The sequence below is a fragment of the Myotis daubentonii genome, chromosome X (genome assembly GCF_963259705.1).
Source record: "Myotis daubentonii chromosome X, mMyoDau2.1, whole genome shotgun sequence".
Taxonomy (NCBI): domain Eukaryota; kingdom Metazoa; phylum Chordata; class Mammalia; order Chiroptera; family Vespertilionidae; genus Myotis; species Myotis daubentonii.
This window is the reverse complement of record NC_081861.1, coordinates 106860091-106869598: the sequence shown is the minus strand read 5'-3', so window position 1 is coordinate 106869598 and position 9508 is coordinate 106860091. Positions and strand designations below refer to the sequence as shown.

General features: G+C 36.4%; 1 protein-coding gene across 2 annotated transcripts in view; it reads left to right on the top strand.

Moving 5' to 3' along the window:
* The first annotated feature begins 228 nt into the window (after positions 1-228).
* Positions 229-9508, top strand: part of HDX (highly divergent homeobox) — a 157051-nt gene continuing 147771 nt past the window's right edge. The window contains exon 1 of one of the 2 annotated variants that reach the window (XM_059679101.1): positions 229-362. The gene's annotated coding sequence lies outside the window, so the exon portion shown is untranslated. The remainder of the gene's footprint in view (positions 363-9508) is intronic. The other variant, XM_059679102.1, reaches the window with a different exon arrangement.

Genomic DNA, 9508 nt, shown 5'->3' with positions numbered 1-9508 from the left:
ACTACAGGGATGCTGGGCATTCACAGCTATTCAGGAAGGGAGAGGTACAGAGAGGCCTAGCCTTGCACTCAGCTCAGAGGTGCAGGGAAGAGGCAGCTCCACTGCAAGCAGCCATCTCCACTCCCCCTCCCTACTCCTAGGTCTGGGCTGGGGCCAGGGACTGTCCGGAGCTGATCTCGGGCTCCCATTGGCCGCTGTCTTTTGTGACGTCACGATCATGATGAGAATTGATGATCGGACACGCTGATTTCATTGTGTGAAGAGGCAGTGGAGACCCAGGAAAAATCTCGCTGAATCCGCCGGCCCCAACAGTGGCCTGATCTGGGATCCTTGATCCCTCCCGTGACTGCATCACGCCCGAGGTAAGCACCCAGATTGGGTGGGTGTGAAGGGTGAAGGAGGGCAAACAAGGCACCTAGTTAATGCTCTGCTCAGTGGGGGGACTGTAGGTTCAGAGGCCTAATGAGGCTGACAACAAACTGGTGCGGGTTTGGGGGAGCTAACTGCCTCTATTTCCTGAGCGAAGGCTGAAGGCAGCTTGAGGTTCCAAATGAGCTGAGAATAGCGATACAGTGGGCACTGCCAGAAAGCAAAGAATTTGCTCCGAGATAAGGCGACTTTGGGGATGAGCTTCTGGCCCCAGAATAGGAAGAAGTGGCGCCTCTGCCTCGGAAGAAAGGAGTGGTGGTGGTGGTGGGGGCGGGGGGGGGGTGAATTCTATCACTTCTAGATTTCACTGGACAGTAGATTTCTCATAACCCCACTCAAACGCACCGAGGGTGCTGCGCCTGCGCTCTAACAACTTAGAGGGGGCAGTTCTTGGCGAGGAGAATAGGCTTGGAGTATGCGCAAGCGCTTTTTCCATTTCGCTGGAAGGGGTGGGGTTTAGCTCTGCCTGGGCAGAATAAGGGGAGGGTTAGGGGTTGGCCCTGTGATGTTACAAGTGCCAGTTGAAGAGAAATCTGCCAGTTACTTTTGAAACTGGCTTACTGAGTATACCCAGACCCAAAATGGGCCTGATGAATTTAAGAAGGCAAATTCTTAATCTGCAGATATCAGGTTTGGAATAATGCAAGGAATTCAGAGAGGTATTTGTGGAATAGAAACTACTGAGATGAGAAACAATTTGGAGAAAAAGAAACACTAATTATTCAAGTGAATCAAACTTTTATTCTTCAAGGAATTCTGATTTGGAGTGCCACTCAGTGACTGTGAAACTTAAACTCTTTGGAGAGAATCAGGGTGAGCTCCATTTTGGAGACTCAAAATTCTAAGACATTTTTCTTTCTTGTCTTTTGTTTTTCTTTTTGGAACTATCTCTTATAAAGCCTTGGTCTCTGTTTCAGGTTTGGTGCTAAGTCCTTCTTTCTTCTTCCTCTGTGTCTCTGCTAGAACCACCAATGGCAAATCTTATTTTGAGAGACCACGTCCAACTCCCCTTCATTGGGAGAGGCTACATTACTCAGAAACTGTGAGAAACAACCTGCCTGCCTGTCCTTGGTGGATAAATTGTACAGTAGTGTTAATTTTGCTCTACTCTTTGATCATGAAATCTTGAGTATTTCACAGCAAAATTTGGATTTTTCTTCATTTCTCATAGTTAAGGGGTTATCAAGTCCTGGTGAATTTTCCTTTGAAAGACTTCTGCTACCATTTTTCTCTTATCAACACCCATCCAGTCACATCAAGAGCTTCCTAGTTATCCTTCCCTTGTGCCCAAAATTCCTGTCAGACTAAGTGTCCGTGAACATTTCTTTCATCAAGTCATTTTTCTTCACCAAAATAATATTGGTTCTCTATAATCTATTTTTCCAAGCCCAATTCCACTTGGATTGAAAATGGCTTTATAATCTGGTTTCATTGTACCAGAGGTACCTTATTTTACTTTATTCTTCACTGCATGACTGTCCTTAATGTCCCCTAAACAGTCTACCTCCAGAATTTTGCTCCTAACACCACGGCCACTCTCTTCACCTAGGATGCCCTCTCTTCTGCTTATTCACATTTACCCACTTTGTAAGCTTGTCTCAAGTTACACTTCTCCAAAAGTACCTTCCAAGTCAACCTCAACCCTTATTAAGCTCAACTTTTCTTGAACTTTTACATCATTTCTTACATTTGTAACTCTCTGTTTGCTTTATTTTCTTCTAATGTACTTGTGTGTAGGTGTATGTGTGTTAGACTAGACTCCTCAACTGCATTTTAAAGGCCTTATTAAGGGTTGAGACTACGCTATCTACTTCTTTATCTTCTGCCCACAGCACCTGGATCTAGATGAGTATTTGAAATATCTGCAGCCCTATATGGTCTTTGTTCCCCATTGCTTGGGAATTGAGAAACAAAGTATATATATGTTTTTCCCCCAAAAATGTATACACACTTTAATATCTGATAGCTTTATAATAGTGGGTTGCCTCCAAATATGTTCTGTCCATATAAACAAAACCAAAGGATCATTATCCCAGAAGTGGTTCTATTTTTTCAGTTATAAAAATACTAAGACTTTTTTATTTTTTCTAGATTTCTTTTATATGACATTGCATTATGTATCTTATATTAAAATCTAGTAATTATTCACTCTTTTTATTGCAATATATTTTACCACTGCTGCTTTATACTATCACTTATAGTTCTCATTTGTATGTCTCTTGAACCAGAGCTATTCATTGCAATGGTTGCTATTATATAATATATTAGTTATCAATTTTTCTACCCCTTGGGTTTCAAACTGCATTGTTTGTTCCACAGAGCTGTTTTATTTGAAATAATGCATGACCATTGTTTAAAATAGAGATTTTAAAATATATTTTACTTTGAATGCTGCTTCACTTGGAGGCACCATCCCGATATTACATCAAGGTTTGTGGTCCAGGAAGGAACATGGATGAAAAGGAGTCCAGAAGGGTGTTAGAACATGTAAATTTGAAAATCATTGTTATTGTTTATTGTAAGTGAACTATGAATGTTATTTACTATAAGTGAAAAATTCTTTCTCTCTGATTTTTTTCTCTTATTACCTACATTATATGAATCCCACCAAAGTGTTTTAGGTTGTAGCCAGCTTGCATAGTAATTAATATGAATTACCTTGACATTTACATGTAGACCAATAGATAACACTGTTCAAAGGTAGGACACTCCAGATAGAATATAACGCTTAGAAATGTGCTCCTTACTCTAGAGAGCTTAAAGTAATATATGAAAAAATATAAGAATGTAGTGTTTGTATTTTTAGGGTTTATTTTACAATTCCTTTCTGAATGAGAAAATGACATTGGGATTGCTCATTTAAGTTGTAAGTTGAGTTGATAGAGATTTACTAATGATAAGACAATTTCCCCATTTTACATAGGAAACTGAAGACCAGAACAGTGAAGTGCCTTACCAGCATTAATGAGTGCTAATGTGTATTAAGAATTTAGTGCCAGGAATTGTGCTGACAACTTTATATATGTTGTCACATTTAAACCACAATATTCATAAGAGATAGTTTCTGGTATGGTTTTCCATTTTACAAATGAGGGGGGGAAAAGGCTCAAAGTAGTTGACTTTCCTGGAACCACATAGTTACAAAATGTCACAGGATGCAAACATAAGTAGGTCTATTTGACTTTTAATCACCAAGCTATACTTGGCCAAGTTAATATATAATGATTTTTTTGGCAGAGCTTTGGTGAGGATCTAAATCTCTGGAGACCCAGTCTAATGAGTGTGTGTGTGTGTGTGTGTGTGTGTGTGTGTGTGTGTGTGTGTGTTTTATACCATAATGTTTTCCATGAAACAAATACGATTTCTAAAAAATCAGTCATTTCTGACCTTTACCAAATGGTGTATACATACATTCCTTTTTAGGTATTTTATTAAAATACTCCCTGTTAGTCTTGGTTGAAAAAAGATGGCATGAAATTGTATATAAAATGTGTTGTTAAAAATATTTAACTATGCTTTTAAAATTATATTGTACTTCCAAAAGGAATTATATATTCATATAGTGTTAATCTACAACAGGATAAAAAATAGTTGAATTGTTCATTTTCATTTTGCAGTGGAACCATTTATCTAAATATGAATTTGAATGTGTCTTAGTATACTTCCATTGAGTACATTATATCTAGGCATACTGGTTTGGAAGTAAACAGCAAAAATTTTGGAGAGATGTATTCTACATAAAAACAGAGCTGGTGAGGTTAAGTAAATTCAGAAGCTTTCACTGACACCCCGAGATCTTTCCAGTCTACATAAAATCTTAAGGTAACAAATTGAAACCTATCTTTGAAAACAGAGTCATTCTTATGCTAGCTAGTAGCAAAATTGTCTGGGTTAACCAGAGATCTAGATACATGGCAAATGAATAAATGAGATTATACTGTGTCAATTAAATGCTATATACTTTACATCTGTAAAGAAATTCAGAAGAGAAGCTGTCCTACTTTCTTGGTCTTCTGTTTTAGAACTATGTCAATTGGGTTGATCCTTAGAATCTTTTTTTTTAAATTTATTTTTATTGTTGACAGTATTAAAGATGTCTCATTTTCCCCCACTGACCCTTTCTAGCCTGCACCCTCCCACTGCCCAGCCTTCATCACACTATTGTCTGTATACATGGGTTATGCATATATGCATATAAGTTCTTTGGTTAATATCATCTCCCCCCTCCCTTTCCTCTGGTATATGTCAGTCTTTTGCATGCTTCAATGTCTCTGGTTCTATTTTATTCATCAGTTTATTTTGTTCTTTAGATTCCACATATGAGTGAGATCATGTGATACTTGATCTTTCCCTGACTGGCTTATTTTACTTAGCATGATATTCTCCAGCCAGCCTTAGAATTTTTAAGCATGTTATTTGTCAGATTGGCAAAATTTTTGGAAAACATTTTCTTAGCCTCACTTCCTTTGGAGTTGGGGACAATTTTTTTAAAGTGCTTATAACATCCATGCAAACATGTTACTTATATGCCTCTGTAGACACTTTTCTCATGTAGATAAGCATTTTCACATGGTGCTTGCCCAAGTTCATGCAAGTAGTAAGTGGCAGGGAAGGACTTTAAAACAGAGGTTGCACTCTTAACTATTAGGTTAAAGGTTGGAGAGTTAGAATGAGGCTTCTCTTCTTTATAATTTTTAAAAAGTGTGTATGTTCATGTGTGTGTGTTTCTCCCTAATTTCTATCTTTCTGAGTCTCTAAAACCAATGACATTTTTTCTCTCTCAATGGAGATAACAAATTTTAATAGAAAGACTGTCGTTTAAGAGAAAAGGATCATTGTGTTGACCTCCACTGGCTTCATTGGCAGAAAGCATATAGACAGACTCATACACTATTCATTCCTACTGTCAAGTACCAAGCAATGGTGAAAGCATTTCTGGATTGTGTTTTGTGAACAAACAAATTATAAGTTTTCTACTCCACTAATATATTGTTTTAACATATTTCTCTCTCTCTCTCTCTCTCTCTCTCTCTCTCTCTCTCTCTATATATATATATATATATATATATATATATATATATATATATATATATTATACTTTCTTGCTTGGTTAACTTAGTCTACCTACGGTGTGCTATGAGGATGCAATAGCTATGTGGTTTAGGAAAGTAGTTATGAGACCCATTCTCCAAAGAGCTTTGCCCTTTCATAGACCAAATATGTGTTGTGTTGAAGTCTCCTCAGACTTGACTCATCCCCGCTTTTCTTAGACAGCATGAAGTTATTTTTGAATATGTATGTAAAATAATGAATTAATAGTCAGGCATTTTGTTTAGAACCTATACTAGTAGGCTTACTTTTAGCATCAATTAATGCATAAAATATGCTAAAGATCAGTTTCAGTTCTTTTTTATTTTTCCAGATAGTAGTACTTAATGTAGAGAGAAACTTTTTCTTAATCTCAGCATTGTGATGTCAAACAAATTTATTTTTCTGGTAGTGTTTGGTACATCTTTATTTATTAAATACTTGCTACATAAAGTGTATTCCTTGGATTAGCAACATGATTACCTGGGGGACTTCTAGAATTGCAAAATCTCTGGCCCTTCCCAGGAGCTACTGAATCAGAATCTGAATTTTAATAAGATCCCCAGGAGATTCATATACACATTAAAATCTGAAGGGAGCTGATGTAAAGTGAAATATGTCTTCTTGTACAGCTTTGAATTCTAAGAGTTGGTAGTCATAGAAAAAACTCTGAATTTCCTTTTGTCCATTTTCACATGTATAAAGAAATATGATAGTGATGGCTTTACCATTGAAATGATATTTATCTAAATTATTTGACTTGTCAAAAGAGTGTTACAGAAGAGTATATATACTGAGTGGCCAGATTATTATAACCACCTGATGTTTGTAGGCAAATTAGCCGTACACTGCATCGTATGGGATATGAAAGCCAAAGGCCTGTTTGAACACCTTTGCTGTCTGCAGTTACCAAGATAAAACGTCTCCAATTCACACAGGAACACAAGGATTGAACAGTTGAACATTGGAAAAAAGTCATGTGGTCCGATGAATCAAGTTTCCAGTTGTATCATGCAGATGGCAGAGTGAGAATTTGGCGCAAACAGCATGAAAGCATGCACCCCACATGCATGAGTACAACTCTTCAAGCTGATGGGGGCAGTGTTATGGTTTGGGGCATGTTTTCCTGGCATGATTTGGGCCCTTTAATTCATGTGGAACAACGTCTGAATAGCACAACATACCTAAGTATCTTTGCTGATCAGGTTCATCCTATTATGTTGATGGCGTATCCCAATGGAGAAGGCTTCTTCCAACAAGACAATGCACCATGCCACGGTGCTCGTATTGTGCAGAAGTGGTTTCAAGAACATGAGGGAGACTTTACCTTGCTTAGGTGGCCCCCACAATCACCAGATTTCAATCCAATTGAGCATTTGTGGGACGAAGTTAAAAGAGCCATCAGGCAGCTGGTTCCACAACCATCAAATCTCACAGAATTGGACAGTGCTATTCATCAGGCATGGTGTCAGATTCCTTGCATCCTTTCAACATCTCGTGGAGTCAATGCCAGGAAGAATCGCCGCAGTATTGAAGGCAAAATGTGGCCCAACGAAGTACTGATGGGACGGTTATAATAATCTGGCCACTATATATATATATATATATATATATATATATATATATATATATATATATATATATATACCCATGTTCAAAGGGTGTTAAACCGCATTGTTTACCCATATTTTCAGAAAAAAAAAATCACTTCTACTGTCGTGGTAAACAACCTGCTTCCCTATTTATAATGTTCTGGCCCTCTAGCAACTTCAGCGCAAAATTATAGCTAATTTGCCTACAAACGTCAGATGGTCATAATAATCTGGCCACTCAGTGTATACATGTATATATTGAGATCATTGTCACTAATAGCTTCAAGAGGAGCTCTATTAATTTTATATTTGTTGCTGTAACAAATTATCACAAGCATAGTGAGTTATAGAACTCATGTATTATCTCACAGTTCTGGTGGTTAAAGGCCTGAATTAGGTCTCACTGGGTTAAAATCAAGGTGTCAGCAAGGCTTTCCTTTGTGGAGGCAGCTCTAGGGAAAATTCTGTTTCCTTACTTTTTCCAGTTTTTAGAGACTACCCAAATTCCTTGGTTTATGGCTGCCTTTTATCTTCAAAGCTAGCAATGGCTGATAAAATTTATTATTATTATTATTATTATTAAGCTTATTGGTGTGACATTAGTTAATAAAATTTCTCACATCACATCATTCTGACACTTAATATTCTACCTCTAGTGTCTACATTTAAGGATCCTTGTGATAATATTGGGCCCACTCAAATAATCTAAGATAATTTCCTTATTTCAAGGTCAGCTAATTAGCAACCTTAATTCCTCCTGTATCCTTAATTAACTTTTGCCATGGAAATTAACATATTCACAGGTTTCAGGAATTAGGATATAGATATCATGGGATAAAAAGTAGGTTCAGGGCTGGGGTGGGGGAAAGGAAGTACAGGAATTGATGGCCTTTTTGGATAAAGCCAGCCTACAATATTTTATAGAAATAAACAATTAGTCAATGTTATGAGTTGAATTGTGTCTCCTAAATTAATTTGTTGAAGTCCAAACCCCCAGTATCTCAGAAGCTGACCCTTTTTTTGAAATAGGACCATCGTAGATGTAATTATTTAAATTAAGATAGATCATGCTGGAGTATAGTAGGCTGCTAATTCAATATGTCTGGTGTCTCTATTAAAGGAGGAAATTTGAATACAGTCACACATACAGGGAAAATGTTATGTGACCATGAAGACAATCATTTACAAGATAAGAGTCCTAGAACAAATATTTCTCTCACAGCCCTCAGAAGGAACCAACCCTACCAACACCTTGATTCCAGACTTCTATCCTTCAGAACTGTTAGACAATAAATTTCTGTTTAAGGTACTCAGTTTGTGGTACTTTGTCACAGCAGTCCTAGCAAACTAAAATAGTCCGGATTGTCCTTTAGTTAACATCTAAGTATCATCATTCTCAAAAGTACTTATTTAGTAAATCTGTATTGTATAATATGCTAGGTGTTGGACAAAGTGAATTATACATTACAGAGCTTATAATATATACAGTAGACATTTTTCATAAAACAAGTTCTGAATCATGTTTCTTCAAATCTCTGGCCCTCAGTTCATTCAACTGTGAAATGAGTGCACAATCTTTATAATATCTAAGGATATTTCTACTTTAAAAATTCAATGATTCCATTTATTAATTAAATTTAAGAAGTTATTAAATCCATTTTGTGATAAAAGCAAATGTCATTAATAAAAGAGGGACTGGGTGAAAAAGGTGAAGAGATTGAGAAGTACAAATTAGTAGTTACAAAATAGTCAATGGAATGTAGAGTACAGTATGGGGAATACAGTCAATAATATTGTAATAACTATGCATGCTGTCAGGTGGATACTGGAAATAGTGTGTGTGTGTGTGGGGGGGAGTTACTTTGCAAAATACATGATTTTCTAACCATTATGTTGTACACCTGAAACTAATACAAAATAATATTTAATGTAAACTGTAATTGAAAGATAAAAAAAAGTATTAAGTGCAGGTAAAGCCCTCAAAATCGTATTAAGTTGTTTTTTTTTTTTCAGGAAGCAGTATCATAACTACCATCCCTACTACTCATTGCCCATTTTCTAGCTTTCAATTTTAAAGACAAGTAATAAAGACACTATTGAGAAAAATCTTTCTTCTTTTGACTCTCTTGTTTAAGATTTATGTCCGTAACATAGTACATTAATGATACTATGAATGTAACATATCCTTAAGAAATAAATTTAAGTGAGTAAATCATCAAAATATCTGTGGTGATACATCTGCATATTGGTTTTTTTTTAAATTGTGACTTGGAAAGTGAAGGTTTATTTAGCAAAATGTGTTTCTCTTTCTCATTACTGTAAAGTGTATTGGAGCAACATGTGTTCTCAATATTCCCAAGTAAATCTGTAGTTTCTAGTAAACTTGATAATATTTTTAC